We start from the raw sequence: 20,402 nt of genomic DNA, 5'->3' as shown, positions 1-20,402 counted from the left end.
GAATATTTCATTCATTCAGATCTAGGATGTGTTATTTTAGTGTTCCCTTTATTTTTTTGAGCAGTGTATGTGGACAGCATGTTCAGGTGTTTCTGCCTGTTACTACTGTGTGAGGGGGGAGGGGGCTGAGGTTAGTAGAGTGTAGAGATGGACCGATAGTCCATTCATGTTTGATAGATAGCCAACTCCCCTCCCAAATTCAACACACGTCTTGCGGCCAACCCCTAATCCAGTCTTCCAGAACACAAGCAAACAAACCTCCCCCCAAGGAAGCGAGAGAGGATGAGATAGGAGATGATATACAGAAGAAGGGGGAGGAGGAGAGAAGGAATAGATGAGAAAAGATGAAAAAAGGAGAAATGCTCTATGGACCACTGGCTCCAGATAATTATACCTTCTCTAAGTTCCTTCTATTTCTTCTCAGACATGTCTCCTCCTGACTTTCCTGCCCCAAAAAATCCAATGTAATTCATAGATCCAAGATGGCGTAGCAGTCGGACGTGTGTTTTTCTTGTCCCGTGTAAATAATTGCTTCTCGTTTCTTTCCCGTATATATTTCATATATATTTTAATATCACTTTCCATTTACAGACTGAATATACTCTCCTGCAACCCGTCTCACCCAATGTGGTACAGATCTGCTATTTTTATACTTTACAACCAAAACCCCCATCAGAAGCTAGACAGCTAACTAGCTACTAGCTAGTAGTCAGTTAGCCACTGCTAGCTGTCTTCACCGTTAACTCGGACACCAGCCAGCTTCAGCTAGGTCAATACCTGCCAGTCTGCACAGCGCGATATCAACCCAGAGCATATCGGACTGCTTTTCTTCTACCACATCTCCGGATTCCTACCGCAAGCTCTGGATCATTACACCGGATCATTGCAGCTAGCTAGCAGTCCAAGTGAATACTCCTGGCTAATGCCTCTGTCTCGAAGCAAGCACCAGTTAGCCTTGAGCTACCCTCGAGCTAGGCCCATCTCCCGGCTAGCCGAAGAGGTCTACCAGCTAATTCTTGGGCTACAATACCTCTTTTGCCAATTGGCCTGAACCCTTTATTGCCGACACAGAGCCCCGTCAATCCACCACGACTGGTCTGCCGACATAATCGCCCCAGATGGTTTCAACAGGCCGAAGACCCATCTGCTGGCCCCGGCCCGCTAGCTTTCTGAATCGCTGTGTCTCCAGCTCGCCTCATGTAGTAGCGACTACCAACGACTCCCTGACTCCCCTATTGCTGCTCATTGAACCCTACGATCATTCGGCTACACATGCCTCTCCCTATTGTCAATATGGCTTGTATACTGCCACTTAGGTTAGTTATTATTGTTTTATTTCACTGTAGAGCCCACAGCCCCGCCCTAAATGCCTCAGATGGCTCTTTTGTCCCACCTGCCACACATGCTGAGACCTCACCTGGCTTAACTGGTGCCTCGAGAGATGCAACCGCTCTCATCGTCACTCAATGCCTAGGTTTACCTCCACTATACTCACATCCTACCGTACCCTTGGCTGTAAATTATGCCCTGAATCTATTCTACCACGGCCAGAAATCCGCTCCTTTAATTCTGTGTTCCCAACGCACTAGACGACCAGTTCTTATAGCCTTTAGCCAAACACTGGTTAACCCAGGCCCTGAAGCCCCCAGCATCACACCTGTTCCATAGGTGCTCTCATTTGTTGACTTCTGTAACCGTAAAAGCCTTGGTTTCATGCATGTTAACATTAAAAGCCTCCTCCCTAAGTTTGTTTTATTCTCTGCTTTAGCACACTCTGCCAACCCTGATGTCCTAGCCGTGTCTGAATCCTGGCTTAGGAAGGCCACCAAAAATTCAGTCAGTTAGGAAAGCTAAGGCTATCTTTTTCAAACAGAAATTAAAACGTAAAACGGACTATCCTACCGATCCTCGACTTCGGCGATGTCATTTACAAAATAGCCTCCAACACCCTACTCAGCAAATTGGATGTAGTCTATCACAGTGTCATCCATTTTGTCACCAAAGCCCCATATACTACCCACCACTGCGACCTGTATGCTCTCGTTGGATGGCCCTCGCTACATATTCCTTGCCAAACCTACTGGCTCCAGGTCATCTATAAGTCTTTGCTAGGTAAAGCACCTTATCTCAGCTCACTGGTCACCATAGCAACACCCACACATAGCACACGCTCCAGTATGTATATTTCACTGGTCAGCCCCAAAGCCAACACCTACTTTGGCCGCCTTTCCTTCCAGTTCTTTGCTGCCAATGACTGGAACGAATTGCAAAAATCACTGAAGCTGGAAACATATCTCCCTCTCTAACTTTAAACATCAACTATCAGAGCAGTTTACCGACTGTACCTGTACACAGCCCATCTATAAATAGCACATCCAACTACCTCATCCCCATATAGTTACTTTTTATTTTTTGCACCCCGGTATCTCTACTTGCACATCATCATCTGCACATCTATCACTCCAATGTTAATGCTAAATTGTAATTATTTCGCCTCTATGGCCTATTTATTGCCTTACCGCCCTAATCTTACTACATTTGCACACATTGTACATAGACTTTTCTATTGTGTTATTGACTGTACGTTTGTTTACCCCATGCGGAACTCTGTGTTGTTGTTGTCGCACTGCTTTGCTTTAACTTGGCCAGGTCGCAGTTGTAAATGAGAACGTATTCTCAAATTGCCTACCTGGTTAAATAAAAGGTGAAATAAAAAATAAAATAAAATAAAATATTGAACCTGAGGACTAGACTGTGAGCCACATACAATACAACACCAGGAGGCAAAGAAACCCTCCCAAGTTAAAACCTGCTCAAATGCAGCAATAGCTGCCCTTCAAAACCACCCTAATCCCAGGTTATTATTGACCAAATCATTACGGAAGCGAGCCTTCTCCTCCAATATTTATTAAGCTGTGAGAGTGCGGCAAATCTGCCTGCGGATATCTCCTCCTCTCTGTCTCTTTCTCCTCTTCTCCTTTTTTATGAAAAGAAGAGCTATATACTCTAACTGGGGAGATTACTAAGTAGGTCATCTAAAAATGTTGGGGAAAACGGCTTAGCAGCAAAAAGTCTATTGATCAAAGACATTCCCCGCTGAACTTAGAGAGGAGAGGAGGAAGAACAAAAGCAATCTGAGAGGTTTAAAAGGAGGTTAAGATGAAGAAAGAGGGAGAGAGAAAGATTGAGAAAGAGGGAGAGAGGAGAGAGACATACACACACACAAACACACTCACACAACAGCCACACAGGAGCCATGAAGTGCGGCTGCCAAGGAGAGCATTGATCACAGCCAAACGCCTCCATAGTGTAGCCTAGCTCAGCGCCTAATGTACTGTAGAAGTGGAGAGAGGGGTGGGTCAAAAGGACGGGACAAAAATACTAGAAGTCCCTTTCTTAGTTATAGAGATCCTATAATGTATCTCTACACCATGTGTCATCATAGTGGAGGTTCTTCAAGCTGGTGCAGAATTTTTTATATTTTTTATTTAACTTTTATTTAACTAGGCAAGTCAGTTAAGAACAAATTCTTATTTACAATGATGGCCTAGGAACAGTTGGTTAACTGCCTAGTTCAGCAGCAGAATGACAGATTTTCACCTTGTCAGCTCGAAGATTCGATCTAGCAAACTTTCGGTTACTGGCCCAACACTCTAAACACTAGGCTACCTGCCGCCACTCCTCTCCTCACCTCTATACTCCACTCCACTCCTATCCTCCTCCTGAAGGACACAGCTATTATGCAGGTGTTCATTCCAATCTTCACTGACAATTGACAATAAGTGTTTGGATTTTCACAAAAATATCATTAAGCATTGATCACATTTTTGTACTTGAATAATGATTTAGTCAACTTACTGTCAAAATTACGAAAACAGTGAGCCAGTCACATCACATTTGTATTGCCTCATTAACTTATAGTAAACTTAAATCACTGACTGTGTTGTGCACAAACATACATAACCTTCTCCTACCAACATATCTTTCTGAATAATATGATTTTCTCTTCCCAACAGCAGAAATATGACAAACAAACATGTATATAAGAATATAGAACAATTATCTGGCCGGTTGGGCGTACTGCCAAATTCTCTAAAACGATGTTGGAGGTGGCTTATGGTAGAAAAATTAACATTCAATTCTATGGCAAAAGCTCTGGTGGACATTCCTACAGTCAGCATGCCAATTGCACACTCACTCAAAACTTGAAACATCTGTGGCATTGCGTTGCGTGACAAAACTGCACATTTTAGAGTGGCCTTTTATTGCACCTGTGTAATGTACATGCTGTTTAATCAGCTTATTGATATTCCACACCTGTCAGGTGGATGGATTATCTTGACAAAGACTAAAATGCTCACTAACAGGGATGTAATCAAATTGTGACTGACCATCTGGATTCAGTCTTATGTAGCAACATTTGAAATTGTGTTTTTTACATTAGATAAAAGTAGAGACTCAGAGCTACAAAATGGTATATCATACACTGCATTTGAGGAACAATGGGAAAGTAATTATGCTTTTAAAGTTGATCAACTTGTTAACTCACTTTTGAGAAAATGGACTTTGAATGTTTTGGTATCTAGTGAAAGGCTCTTTGTCTACACCCATTCAGCATCGTTCACACCCTCTTAAGCTTTAGCCCCACCCATCTCGTTTAGCTGTCAGAGCGAACACTTGACTGGCCGATGATTGAAAAGAGCCTAACCAGCTCTGCTAGCAACAAATTCATTACGCTTTTTTGCAGACGTTTATCAGGCCATAATCAACAGGTGTTGTACACACATCATGTAAAATTATCTAACGAGCCAGGCAGCTAACATTAGCTAGTTAAACAACAATGAACAGTGCCAACAATGCCACAGTCATAGGAGCTAACCAACCAGGTTCAATGTTAGCTGGCTAACATTAGGCTCTAAGTAGAAAAGCTAACGTCTCTGGGATACAAATTAACCAAGCTATGTAAACAGCGTTTAAGATCACACGTCACGTAACGTTTGCTAACGAGCCAGCCAGCTAACGTTAGCTAGTTAAACAACAATGAACACAGTGCCAAATCATGTTGTTACTACCCTGCATGAATACCGCTAGCTAGCTAATAGTACACTTGAAATTAAACCACTTTCTGTCAAAATTAGAAATGTGTAATATCTGAAAATGTAGCTAGCTTACGCTAGACTATCTTACCTATATACATCATCATGCATGATGGATGCGTCTCCCTGTCAGGAATGCCATACCACAGTTGCCCTTAGTTTGAAGATGTAATCCGGAGATCGGTGTTTTCCCCACTTCTTTAGCTACCATACTCTAATTCCACACCTATGCAGCTCCACTACAAAATACATTTAAAAAAGAGACGCGTTCGACAGGATTACCAACACAGACTGACGAGCTCAAATAGTCAGAAGCCTTCTATATAGCAGACCAATCTGAACTCATCTCTCGGCATGTCCAGCCCACTCAATCATGGCTAGTGGGAAGGTTGCTCACTTTTTCTGTGGCTTAACCAATAAGGCCCGTAATTTAACAATTTTATTTGTATTAACAGATGGCATACAAGGTTTGTTATTAAGGCACATGAAAGTTCACAATGGTCGAGAAGGTATTTCTGCCCCAAAACACATTTTGATAAAACTGCTCATGTGAAATCGTGACTTGCGACATACGCCTAGTTTCCTGATTCGGGTCACATTTGTGCACAAAATTTGAGAGAAATAAGCTTTTGAGTATGGAACATTTCTGGGATCTGTTATTTCAGCTCTTGAAACATGGGACCAGCACTTTACACATTGCGTTTATATTTTTGTACAGTGTAGAACAGGTGCTAATGACTTTGAACAGGATCTAATTACCATTTCGCCCAGTGATGTTGTCCAGTCACTAAACCTCGAGTCTGAATCGACCCCGAAGTCCCCTATAGCTGAAGTCCGAGTCTCAGTGCTCGAGTCCTGGTCCAAGTGCTCAAGTCTTGAGTCAATGGGTCCACATTAACTCAAAATAAAGTTATTTAACCAAACAGATAGTGTGGTGGCAAGAGGAATTTAGTCAATAAATTGTTTGCTATCCCTTTTCCTTTCTTTTTGCGTCACAAAATGTTAACATATAGGCTCCTGGCAATTACCAGGGCCACTTTAAGATGCAAAACATTCTCGAAAGTTGCAGATAGATATGTCATGAATAAAGCCAACGTGATTCCTGATTCAACATGTCAGAGATTCATGTTTGTTCTGCATAGCATATTTCTTTCCAAAACGTGTCCTGCTGAACGTGCCCCAGGTTGTTAGCTATAGCTAGCTAATGAGGTAACATGACTGAACAAGGTGTAGACTAAACAAATGGTTAACAGTCCAGTCCGTAAGTAGCCTAGTTTTAGAACGGCCTGCAACATGCTTTTGAATGTAAAATGCGACCTGCCAATGCATGATCGAAAGGAAAAAAACGTATGGGACATATCTTTTTAACGGTAATCTCTCAAGCTGTTTTATCTGAGGAAAAGAGGGAGACTTGGCTACATTGGCTACAGAGCCTGGCTATGAAATGCAGTTGGGAAAATGGGAGCTTGAGCGAGACTCCAAATTGAAAGACAGTCTACTTTTCCATACTCAAGAGAGAGAAAAACATAGCTAGACTGTTGTTTTACTATTAAACTCAATACTGCTATTGTTCAAAATGTTGTAAAGCAGCATGTGTTTCTTAACCAGGCAAAGGGTAGCTAACTAGAAGGCTGGTGGTGACTGGTTAGCTATGGGGAAGCAAGAGTTGCCTGCGCGAGCTGTATAATTGGAGGTGGAGCCGGAGGGAGCCAGTCCACCCACACTTATCGCTTGGTCCCGTAGTTCACCAGCTGATGTAGGCTGTGTGTGCTGGGTGTGGCATATCCTTCTCACTGATGAACAGAACAGCGCTGCATATATCTGCTGCTAATATTAGTTGTGCTTATCACAGAAAAGCTCTCAATTTCTCCAAAAACACTTGTCCAGTCCATTTAGTAGGCAGATTTTAGTCTCAGAGACAATTTCGCCTCGTCTCGTTTTAGTCAACTGAAATGAAAAATATGTTTCTGTTTGTTGCAGTTTTTTCTGGGTTTATTTAGTCACTTAGAGTCTCGACAATTGCCACCGAAAATGTGTTATTTGATGATTATTTGAGTCACTATTTTGGGTGATGAAATTAACACTGATAGTTGCGACCAAATATATGTATTTGTATTGCACTTTAAAAAAAATAGTTCCCCATTTCTTATAAAATAAGTTTAAATAAAAAAACGTTGGGTCACCACACGTTGTCATTGGATTTTCAACAACCTAAGTTCACAATCTGAATTGAGAAAATAAAGACAAATGGAAATAACAAGAATATTGGCCACCTGGAGATTGTACTTGGTTGCACAGCTTTTGGCCAAGATAACTGAATACAAATGCTTATTGTAGCCATCAATGAGCTCGTTGCACCTTTCTACTGGCAATTTGGCCCACTTTTTCAATGTTTTCAACCAACTGCTGTTTTCAGATCTCACCATAGGTTTTGGATGAGATTCAGATCCAGAACAGTCCAGCAATTCTTCTGGAATCATTACAGTTTTTTTGAGGTGTGTTTGGGTTGATAATGGCGCCGGAGATGGCTGCCGTTTTAAAGTCTCCTAACTAATTGTGCTATTCTGTGTGCTTTTTTTTGCATTATTTGTAACTTATTTTGTACATAATGTTTCTGTCACTGTCTCTTATGACCAAAAAGAGCTTCTAGATATCAGGACAGTGATTACTCACCTTGTACTGGAAGAAGATTTTTTCTTTAACGAGTCGGACGCAAATGATTTACTCCAGACACCCGACAAGGCCCTCATCTCCATCATTCGCAAGAGAAAGAGACAGCGATATCGGGAGGTAGGTCTGGGTGCCTTGTATCTGACAGCGAGTGGGTAATCTGCCTTGACCATCGGTCCCATTAACCTCTTGAAGCTAGGGGGCACTATTTTTATGTTTGTAAAAATAACGTTCTCAAAGTAAACGGCCTATTTCTCATGACCAGATGCTAGAATATGTACAGTGCCTTGAGAAAGTATTCGGCCCCCTTGAACTTTGCGACCTTTTGCCACATTTCAGGCTTCAAACATAAAGATATAAAACTGTATTTTTTTCTGAAGAATCAACAACAAGTGGGACACAATCCTGAAGTGGAACGACATTTATTGGATATTTCAAACTTTTTTAACAAATCAAAAACTGAAAAATTGGGCGTGCAAAATTATTCAGCCCCCTTAAGTTAATACTTTGTAGCGCCACCTTTTGCTGCGATTACAGCTGTAAGTCGCTTGGGGTATGTCTCTATCAGTTTTGCACATCGAGAGACTGAAATGTTTTCCCATTCCTCCTTGCAAAACAGCTCGAGCTCAGTGAGGTTGGATGGAGAGCATTTGTGAACAGCAGTTTTCAGTTCTTTCCACAGATTCTCGATTGGATTCAGGTCTGGACTTTGACTTGGCCATTCTAACACCTGGATATGTTTATTTTTGAACCATTCCATTGTAGATTTTGCTTTATGTTTTGGATCATTGTCTTGTTGGAAGACAAATCTCCGTCCCAGTCTCAGGTCTTTTGCAGACTCCATCAGGTTTTCTTCCAGAATGGTCCTGTATTTGGCTCCATCCATCTTCCCATCAATTTTAACCATCTTCCCTGTCCCTGCTGAAGAAAATCAGGCCCAAACCATGATGCTGCCACCACCATGTTTGACAGTGGGGATGGTGTGTTCAGGGTGATGAGCTGTGTTGCTTTTATGCCAAACATAACGTTTTGCATTGTTGCCAAAAAGTTCAATTTTGGTTTCATCTGACCAGAGCACCTTCTTCCACATGTTTGGTGTGTCTCCCAGGTGGCTTGTGGCAAACTTTAAACGACACTTTTTATGGATATCTTTAAGAAATGGCTTTCTTCTTGCCACTCTTCCATAAAGGCCAGATTTGTGTAATATACGACTGATTGTTGTCCTATGGACAGAGTCTCCCACCTCAGCTGTAGATCTCTGCAGTTCATCCAGAGTGATCATGGGCCTCTTGGCTGCATCTCTGATCAGTCTTCTCCTTGTATGAGCTGAAAGTTTAGAGGGACGGCCAGGTCTTGGTAGATTTGCAGTGGTCTGGTACTCCTTCCATTTCAATATTATCGCTTGCACAGTGCTCCTTGGGATGTTTAAAGCTTGGGAAATCTTTTTGTATCCAAATCCGGCTTTAAACTTCTTCACAACAGTATCTCGGACCTGCCTGGTGTGTTCCTTGTTCATCATGATGCTCTCTGCGCTTTTAACGGACCTCTGAGACTATCACAGTGCAGGTGCATTTATACGGAGACTTGATTACACACAGGTGGATTGTATTTATCATCATTAGTCATTTAGGTCAACATTGGATCATTCAGAGATCCTCACTGAACTTCTGGAGAGAGTTTGCTGCACTGAAAGTAAAGGGGCTGAATAATTTTGCACGCCCAATTTTTCAGTTTTTGATTTGTTAAAAAAGTTTGAAATATCCAATAAATGTCGTTCCACTTCATGATTGTGTCCCACTTGTTGTTGATTCTTCACAAAAAAATACAGTTTTATATCTTTATGTTTGAAGCCTGAAATGTGGCAAAAGGTCGCAAAGTTCAAGGGGGCCGAATACTTTCGCAAGGCACTGTTTATAATTGACAGATTAGGATAGAAAACACTAATGTTTCCAAAACTGTAAACATATTGTCTGTGAGTATAACAGAACTGATATATTGCAGGTGAAAGCCTGAGGACAATCCAATCAGGAAGTGCCTCTTATTTTGAAACTTCTGTGTTCCTATGCATGCCTGTCCTTCATTTAAAGGGATATCAACCAGATTGTGGCTTCCCTAAGTCTTTAGACATAGTTTCAGGCTTTAATTTTGAAAAATGAGCGTGAAGGATCACATTGCGTAAGTGGATAGGTGGAGGCTCTCAGAGTGAGTTGGTGCGCAATTGAGTAAAACGGCCATTGTTCCTCCCGCTGTTATGGAAAAAGCTACACACTCGGTTGATATATTATCGAATATATATTTTAAAAACAACCTGAGGAATGATTATAAAAAAACGTTTGACATGCTTCTGTGGACATTATGAAGACTATTTGGAGTTTCCGTCTGCATTGTCGTGACCGCTCTTTCCTGCGGATTTCTGAACATAATGCGACAAACAAGCGTCGTTTTTTTGGGTATAAAAAGAATCTTTATGGAACAAAAGGAACATTTGCTGTGTAACTGGGAGTCTCGTGAGTGAAAACATCCGAAGATCAAAGGTAAACGGTTCATTTGATTGCTTTTCTGATTTTCGTGACCAAGCTTCCTGATGCTAAGTGTACATAATGCTATGTTAGGCTATCGATAAACTTACACAAACGTTTGGATTGCTATCACTGTAAAGCATAATTTCTAAATGTTTCAAAATATTGCACTTATGATTTCATGAATATTTTCTAGTAGTATTATTTAACTGTTGCGCTATGCTATTCAGCGGTTGCAGACGGAAATTAACCCGCTACAGGGATTGGTAGCGTCAAGAAGTTAACCAACGTACAATCATTGGATAATACAATTTAAAAACTACAAGTACGTATATCCTACTAACAGGATATTAAAAACTGTAATATCTTGTGTTTTCACAGAATCGTGGCTGAACAACGACATGAATAACATACAGCTGGCGGGATTTAAGCTTTTTTGTGAGGATAGAACAGCAGCCTCTCGTAAGACAAGGGGTGACGGTCTATGTATATTTGTAAACAGCTGGTGCAAGAAATCTAAGGAAGAGTATCTCATGATAAGCTGTAGACCACACTATTTACCAAGAGAGTTTTCTGTCTATTTGCCAGCACAAACCAATGCTGCCACTAAGACCGCACTCAATAAGCTGTATACGGCGATAAGCAAACAGGAAAATTCTCACCTCACTTCTACCAGCATGTTAAATGCACAACCGGAGGTGAAAAACTCTAGACCACACACAGAGATGCGTACAAAGCTCTCCCTCGCCCTCCAATTGGCAAATCTGAATATAATTCTATTCTCCTGGTTCTTGCTTACAAGCAAAAACTAAAGCAGGAAGCTCCAGTGACTCGGGCAATAAAAAGTGGGCAGATGAAGCAGATGCTAAGCTACAGGAGTGTTTTTCTAGCACAGACTGGAATATGTTCCGGGATTCTTCCGATGGCATTGAGGAGTACACCACATCAGTCACTGGCTTCATCAATAAGGGCATTGATGACGTCATCCCAACAGTAACTGTACGTACATACCCCAACCAGAAGCCATGGATTACAGGAAACATCCGCACTGAGCAAAAGGGTCGAGCTAACCGCTTTCAAGGAGTGGGACTCCTTGAATGCCATCCGATGAACCATAAAACTGGCAAAGCGTCAATACAGGACTAAGATTGAATCGTACGACACTGGCTCCGACGCTCGTCGGATGTGGCAGGGCTTGCAAACTATTATAGACTACAAAAGGGAAGCACAGCCGCGAGCTGCCCAGTGACACGAGCCTACCAGACGAGCTAAATTACTTTTATGCTCACTTCAAGGCAAGTAATACTGAAATATGCATGAGAGCACCAGCTGTTCCAGATTACTGTGTGATCACACTTTCCGTAGCCAATGAAAGTAAGACCTTTAAACAGGTCAACATTCACAAGGCCGCAGGGCCTGATGGATTACCAGGACGTGTACTCCAAGCATGCGCTGACCAACTGACAAGTGTCTTCACTGACATTTTCAACCTGTCCCTGACTGAGTCTGGAATACCAACATGTTTCAAGCAGACCACCATAGTCCCTGTGCCCAAGCACACTAAAGGTAACCTGCCTAAATGACTACCGACACGTAGCACTCACATCTGTAACCATGAAGTGCTTTGAATGGCTCACATCAACACCATTATCCCAGAAACACTAGACCCACTCCAATTTTCATACTGCCCCAACAGATCCACAGATGAGTGCAATAGAGATTGTTTCCACACTGTCCTTTCCCACCTGGACAAAAGGAACACCTATGTGAGAATGCTATTCATCGACTACAGCTCAACGTTCAACACCATATTGCCCTCAAAGCTCATCACTAAGGTAAAGATCCTGGGACTAAACACCTCCCTCTGCAACTGGATCCTGGACTTCCTGATGGGCCATCCCCAGATGGTAAGGGTAGGTAATAACACATCCGCCACACTGATCCTCAACACGTGGGCCCCTCAGGGGTGCGTGCTCAGTCCCCTCCTGTACTCCCTGTTCACTCATGACTGCATGGCCAGGCACAACTCCAACACCATCATTAAGTTTGATGATGACACAACAGTGGTAGGCCTGATCACTGACAATGACAAGACAGCCTATAGGGAGGAGGTCAGAGACCTGGCCGTGTGGTGCCAGGACAACAACCTCTCCCTCCCCGTGATCAAGACAAAGGAGATGACTGTGGACTACATGAAAAGGATGAACGAGCATGCCCCATTCTCATCGACGGGGCTGCAGTGGAGCAGGTTGAGAGCTTCAAGTTCCATGGTGTCCACGTCACCAACAAACTATCATGGTCTAAACACACCAAGCCAGTCGTGAAGAGGGCACAACAAAGCCTATTCCCCCTCAGGAGATTTGGCATGGGTCCTCAGATCCTTAAAAAGTTCTACAGCTGCACCATCGAGATCATCCTGACTGGTTGCATCACTGCCTGGTATGGCAACTGCTCGGCCTCCGACCACAAGGCACCACAAAGGGTAGTGCGTACGGCCCAGTACATCACTGGGGCAAAGCTTCCTGCCATCCAGGACCTCTCTACCAGACGGTGTCAGAGGAAGGCCCTCAAATTTGGAAAAGACTCCAGCCGGTACCGGAGCGCCAAGTCTAGATCCAAAATCCTTCTTAACAGCTTCTACCCCCAAGCCATAACACTCCTGAACAGCTAATTAAATGGCTACCCAGACTATTTGCATTACACCCCCCCCCCCCCCCCCCCCCCATACTTTTACGCTGCTGCTACTCTCTGTTTATTATCTATGCTTGGTCACTTTAACTCTACCAACATGTACATATTACCTCAATTACCTTGACTAACCGGTGCCCCCGCACATTGACCCTGTACTGGTACCCCCTGCATATAGCCTTGCTATTGTCATTTTACTGCTGCTCTTGAATTATTTGTTACTCTTTAATGTTTTACATATCTATTTTTTACTAAACCGTTATTTTTCTTAAAACTGCATTATTGGTTAAGGGCTTGTAAGTAAGCATTTCACTGTAAGGTCTACTACACCTGTTGTATTCGGCGCATGTGACCAATAACATTTGATTTGTCCTGCTGGACCTAAGTATACAAAAATGTATTTTAGAAGAAAAAAGGAAACTATAAAAAAAGAAAATACAAAAAAAGGGTGCCAACTGTATATTATGTGCTTAATTCATATGGTATGAATTATAAGAGCACGATAATTGAACAGGAGTGACTAACTGTACTAACAATAGACTTCCATAGGACTTCCTCTAGGGTTAGATGATATACAGATTTTCATCCCGTTCCTGTACCTTATGGTGTTACCAGCAGTGCACACACATTTTTGGTCGCACAAAACACATTTAGGCAGCAGGGATCTTTGATCAAGGAGGAGATTGATTGTCTCTACTGTAACCAAGTAGGTTGATCTAGTAAGGTAGCTGATTAGCTAGCAAGTTAGCAAACCAAATGCATTGCTGGAGCCCTGAGCTGGAGATAATTTATTTGGCACCTCTTAGATAGTTCACTTCTAGTTAGTTATAAGCAGTGTAGCACGCACTCCCAAAGCACCCGCAAGGTCGGGTTCCTCAAAAAAATAAAATGGTATTGAAAATCATTCTGTTGGTATTTCTAAATACCCTGGTATACCATATATCAACATAAGTACCGATAGGATTGATAATGTGAGTGTGAACAGAACACGTGTAGCGGCCACAGGTTTAATGCATAGTAATGTGAGCCCAACTCTACTTCCATAAGGGTAAAGAGACTATTATTACCAAGGGTAGTAGAGAGTATTCATCCTAGACAAAGACACACACACATCCTCCCTGTGCTGTGATCTGTGTTGTGATCCTCTCTTTAAAAGGATCATAGGGTCAGTGATGGTGATGCTTTGTCCACCACTGGCACACAAGGGAGCACTTTCCCTTAGGGACCATTGATAGTAGTACACCCTACACAGATGGCTGAGTCTTAACACTGCTGGAGCCACAATGGCTTCACAGCAGGAGGCTCCTTCGGTCTTAAACAATCACGCTTGGCTCTTCCCTCCTCCAGTTACTTTTCTCTCCATTCTGTTCAATAGGCCTATCATGACACTCATAGCCGACCGTGTCTGCTCGTCAATGAACCAGCACCCCTAGTATCTCTCTTGTCTCTCTTACTGAAGCACCCAGTATAATCACAAGGGTGGTTGGACTTGGCTAAAGGACCATTACGGAAATCAATAGGTTGTTGAGGATGAGCCAAGCAGAGAGAAGGAAAAGCAGCGGTCTAAGGCATTGCATCTCAGGGCTAGAGGCGTCACAACAGACCCTGCTTCACAACCGGCCGTGATTGGGAGTTCCATAGAGTGGCGCACTATTGGCCCAGCGTCGTCCAAGTCCAGGACCAAAAGGCTTCTACCTCCAAGCCATTAGACTGCTGAAAAATTAATAAAAATCACCACCGGACAATTTACATTGACTTGGGCAAGGGGACTAGGTTATATTGAACCAAGATAATCATGTTGATCAGGCCCAAGCTGGAGATGACAGGAGAAAAGACAAAATGGGGAAAAGAAAGGGATGAGAGAGAGAGAGGGGTGATGGAGGTGAAGAGCAGAGTATGAAGGAAAACAAGTGGAGGGTCAGGGTCAAGCAGGGGGCTACATCTTGGTATACTCTACAAGGATACACACACACAGAGAGAGAGAGAGAGACAGAGAGAGAGACAGAGAGAGAGAAGGTGGCTCGCATTATGACCAGTGAGAGCAGCAAGATAGCACAATAAGTAACAGGCTCTGGGTAGGTGGAAAGGCTGGAGGTATGGAAGGGAGGTCAGGGGAGGGGATGTCTTGGGCTGCAGCACTGCTCTATGTGCATGGCAGAGGCCTCATTACCTGTACCTCACTGACTGCATCTCCCAGTGGTTGGTTGGCAGGCTGGCAGGCAGGCAGAGAGCACCACAGGGATGCAGGGATCGACACAGAGGGAAACTAGGTCAGATCTAGCTCTCACACACATTCATAACACACACACACACACACACAGTCAGTCTAAAGCCCTCCTCTTCCATCACTCCACCAACCAACCCCCCCAGGCCGCAGGGTAAGGAAATAAACCAAACAGAGCAGGACTCTCTACTGTCCAGCTTAAACAGTATGTGTGTGTGTTAATCTAGAAAATATTTGAGTGTGTATGTATAGGTGAGCATGTGTGTTTGGGGACTGTAGCCAAATGTAAGAGTTTGTGACAATACACACACACACACACACACACACACACACACACACACACACACACACACACACACGTGTGCATCCATGCGCATTGGGGAATTACATGTTGCATAACATTTACGCAGGAGGAGCAAAAACAATCTTTGCATATGTTTTTGGATGGCAAATTAGCGTTTGTATGGATGACTGGAACTGGTGCTCTGCATAGTTTTACATGACAGGAATACTATCCAATCCATCCAATCCATAGTGTATAATGATGGAGACGGATTCATTCACGGCTAAAACAAGATGAGCTTTAAAAATACTCTCCACCCCCTTGTTTCTCCTCTCCCTTAGCTTCTGTTTACCTCTCTCACACAGTTTTCTGCCTCTCTCCAGCTCTCTCCCTCCATCTCCCACCCTCTCTCTCTCCCTCCATCTCCCACCCTCTCTCTCCCCCCAGAGGAGATGAGTCGTTAGTATTCTCAGGCAGCAGTGTTATTATTGGACTAAATATCAGACAAACATGGATTGGATGGTCGCTATGGCAACTGCATCTGCAGCACTGCACAGGGACGGAGGGAGAGGAGGAGGAAGGAAAGAGGAGGAAAGGGGAGGGTGGAGTGAGAGCTAAAAACAGGGGGTGGGGGGGGGCTGGAGAGGAAGGGTGTTAGAGGGAGGGGAAGTGAGAGGGAGGGATATAGAGATAGAGGAGGAGATGAGATGGGAGGGGAGAATGACTTCCTCAAGTCTGAAATATTGGATTCAGCATAAAGGGTGACCTTGATGGGGTAGGGAGAAAAAAGCACCAGCTAGCAGCACACACACAGCGCCTCTGTCTCTCTGTTTTAGTGTCTTGAATGATGATGGTGAGGCCATCTCCGATTACACAGGAAAGTGCAGTACCGCACATTTGTTCACGCATTGCAGCACTTTGAATGTTCCTCACGCTTCCCTCGTACTGTAACACAAACGTAATGGATCGTCTTTCTCCGGAGAGGAAAACAGACTTATCTTCTCACGGATTCCTCTGTTAAAGCTGAGCTTCAAAATCTAAAATCGCTTTCACAGAATAAAAAAGGGAAAATAATAATAATTTGCTACATTTCTATAATGCTTTTCATAAGAATCTCAAAAAGGCTTGAAAAGCAAAAAACAAACAAGAAACACATCAAGTCTTTGAGCGCACGCATCCTCCAAAGATGGAGAGGGACAAGTGGCTCGATCAGGTGGCTGCTGTGGCTCAGAAATGCAATTCTTTAGAAAACGATTTCAAACGTTGATGTACCGGCACTGACAGAGAGGTTTCATGCTGGAGTTGAATGGAAGAGGACAGAACCCTGATATCATGGGGTCAGACAATGATGAGGACAGCCCAATGCACAATGGGAGCAGAGGATGTTTCAGAGCAAATCGGGGATCTGCCACATAGCTGAGAAGCAACACATAATATAATAACGTAACATTTCGCAGAAGCTTTTATCCAAAGCGACTTACAGTCATGCGTGCATCTCTTTCGCTCTCTGTCTCTCTCGCTCTCAACTGATCACGTAACCCTGCTGCCCTGACAAATCTGGGCCAACCTCCAGTCTGTGCTACACATAACAAGGAAGTGACACGGCAAAGAGGGAGAGAGAGAACAAAGGAAGAGAAAACATGAATAAAGATGAAGTAGGTAAGTCCACAAACTGGTGTCTTCCTACATTATTTTTCCCTAACGGTCATAAGAAAGTGACGCCTTCCTTCTCATTATAGGGTTAGGCTGAGCCCAGAATAACATCACACACACATCATATGCTTTTTGGCTCTACATAACGGTCTCTCCCTCCATCGCCCGTGTCAATACTGTCTGAAAGCCATTTTCTGAGATCCCAGTAGATCAAACACAGCATTACACAACAATCTAGAACACTTACACAACTCAGTAGAATTTTCTCATTCGATTGGTTTCCACTGAAGCGCTATTTATAGTTTAGAAAGGGCAACAAAGTGAGAAGTTCCCATGTACTGTAAGTAGGCTTAAAGTAGATTTGTAATGGATACTGATTTTATGCATTGCTGCTTTTTCGCTGAGTTACTTATTTACCTTCACAGTTATAATTCCAAAGAGAAATGAAGTCTCAGCTGAATAAACTAACATGGAGGCCATTTTTATGACGGGGGTGAACCAAGGGGTATGTGTTAGATCCAGTGAGAAATAATTATCAAGTAACATTAAGCTGAATATTATGTAAATGTAATGTACGTCGTCTTCAAAAGGTATTCATACCCCTTGACTATACTGCACAATTTGTTGCGTCACTGACTGATTTCAAAATGGATAAAATATTTACACACAATACCCCATAATATCCCATAGCATGGTGGTGTCACTGTCTTGCTATGGTAATGTTTTTCACCAGCAGGGAATGGGAGACAAGTAAGGATAGAGGATACAATTAATGGAGCCAAATGCAGGCAAATCCTTGATGAGAACCTGCTTCAGAGTGCAAACAACTTTACGTTGGGAATACTTACATAAATTAATTATTTCTGTATTTCATTGTCAATAAATTAGCTAAAAAAACAACAAAAAAAAACCTGTTTTCAGTTTGTCATTATGAGATAGAGAGTGCAGATGGGTGAAAAAAATATTTTAAATTCAAACTAACAACATGTGGAATAAGTCAAGGGATATGAATATTTCTGATGCTACTGTACAGCGCATACGGAAAGTGTTCAGACCCCTTCCCCTTTTCCACATTTTTTTTACTTTACAGCCTTATTCTAAAATGGATTAAAATATTTATTTCCCTCATCAATCTCCACACAATACCCTATAATGACAAAGCGAAAACAGGATTTTTTTCCTGAAGAACACAGTGGGCTCCATCATTCTTAAATGGAAGAAGTTTGGAACCACCAAGACTCTTCCTAGAGCTGGCTGCCCGGCCAAACTAAGCAATCAGCGGAGAAGAGCCTTGGCCAGGGAGGTGACCAAGAACCCGATGGCCACCCTGACATAGCTCCAGAGTTCCTCGGTTGAGATGGGAGAACCTTCCAGAAGGACAACCTTCTTTGCAGTACTCCACCAATCAGGCCTTTATGGTAGAGTGGCCAGATGGAAGCCACTCCTCAGTAAAAGGCACATGACAGCCCGCTTGGAGTTTGCCAAAAGGCACCTAAAGGACTCTGACCATGAGAAACAAGAATCTCTGGTCTGATGAAACCAAGATTGAACTCTTTGGCCTGAATGCCAAGTGTCACGTCTGGAGGAAACCTGGCACCATCCCAACGGTGAAGCATGGTGGTGGCAGCATCATGCTGTGGGGATGTTTTTCAGCGGCAGGGACTGGGACACTAGTCAGGATCGAGAGAAAGATTAACGGAGCAAAGTACAGAGAGATCCTTGATGAAAACCTGCTCCGAAGCACTCATGACCTCAGACTGGGGGCGAAGGTTCACCTTCCAAAAGGACAACGAACGACCCTAATTCGACTAATGAGTTGCTGATCAAGAATGATATCTGTGTTTGTGTGTGTGCTAGTGTGTGAGACTGTGCAATCCACATCTGTGTGTGTGTGTGTGACAGATGTAGAGCGTCTCTCCCCCCTCTGTCCCAGGAGTGAAGAGTGTGTGGTGTGGTGTGGTGTGCTGCAGTAGCAGTGGCTGCCTGGTGCGAGCTGTGTGGGGTGCACGTCAATACAGCAGAGGTCTGGGCTAAATATAGACTAGAGCCCATGCAAGCTTTCACAGTGGAGCAGCACATCTCCTTAAACATTGCATGTCTCCTCTTCTGAGATGGAGGGAGGGCGGATAGAGGAGGAGGGAGGAGAGAGGAGAGGGGGCAGAGGGGTGGGGGGAAAGAGAATGACAGATCGGTGGGGACAGAGAAAGAAAGAGGAAGAACAAGAGAGAAAAAGAGCTGGAGAGTGGGGAAGAGAAACAGATATAGGGAAAGAGGTGAGAGGAAGAGAGAGGGTGCAAAGAGAGAGAGAGGTAGTTACAAAGAAGAGGGATGACAATAGGGGAATGACAAAAAAGGGGAAAAGGTTGAGAAAGAAGAAGGAGAAGAGTGAGGGAGGAAGTGAGGCCATGGGGGTATAAAAGCCTCTGGACTATTTGTGAGTTTCTAAACAACTGTGGCGCGTCACAGGGGATAAGAGGGTTAACGTGGAGCAGAATTCGCAGTGTCTGTTTTAACTCTCAACAGATTTGGCCATGACGCCTTTTGACAAGCTACTCCTAAAATGTGACAGTGTTGGCATTTTTTTTTTTGAAACTTGTCAAGTCGCAAATTCAATCTAAAAGTCTTTTGAGGGGACAAATTTTGAAAACCCCCAGGAAAACAAGATGCCATTTTGTAAGTTGGAACCATTTTGTCATTTTGTAAGTTATTTGGAATGGGGCTTAGGCTCAATGACACGGTCACACCGTTTTTCTAATGCTGTACATTTGGAGGATAAAAAGCCAGCCACTGACTTTTAGGTCCCTGTGTGTGTTGTAAACTGCTACAGAGCTCTGCATTGTGTGGGCTGTGCACCACGCTCAAGTGGAGATAAAGGTTAAATCTACATCTACCGACACACACACACACACACACACACACACACAGCCTTTTCTTGTGCCCATGTTTCACTGTGATGGATGGGCTTCTATAGGAAGCACATGGAGAGTCAATAAGAGGGACCCTTGCCATCTGTCACTGTGAGCCTGTATACAATGAGACAAGATATCGTCGAAGATGGGCCGTGTTCAGGCACATTCACACACAGATCAGACCAGTTTTAGACCAGACCAAGGATATAATAAAGCAGCATGGCTTAAAAATAATCTTGGTTAACCCAGAACTAAGGTTCACGTAATTGGTCAGCTGCTCGATTAAGTCCTGAGTCCGTAAATGTTAAGGGAAGTGGCACGAGGAGCTCCACCCTCTCTCTTTTCAAAGTCACGGGCCGA

The 20,402-nt window shown here is 43.4% G+C and overlaps 1 protein-coding gene across 1 annotated transcript in view; it reads right to left on the bottom strand.

The window, feature by feature from the left end:
- The window catches only part of LOC110499120 (unconventional myosin-Id), a 118,728-nt gene that overhangs the window by 10,042 nt on the left and 88,284 nt on the right, over positions 1-20,402 (bottom strand). The window lies entirely within an intron of this gene.

Source organism: Oncorhynchus mykiss, chromosome 20 (genome assembly GCF_013265735.2).
Source record: "Oncorhynchus mykiss isolate Arlee chromosome 20, USDA_OmykA_1.1, whole genome shotgun sequence".
NCBI lineage: Eukaryota > Metazoa > Chordata > Actinopteri > Salmoniformes > Salmonidae > Oncorhynchus > Oncorhynchus mykiss.
The sequence above is the reverse complement of the archived record's forward strand: the minus strand, read 5'-3'. Positions and strand labels throughout refer to the sequence as shown.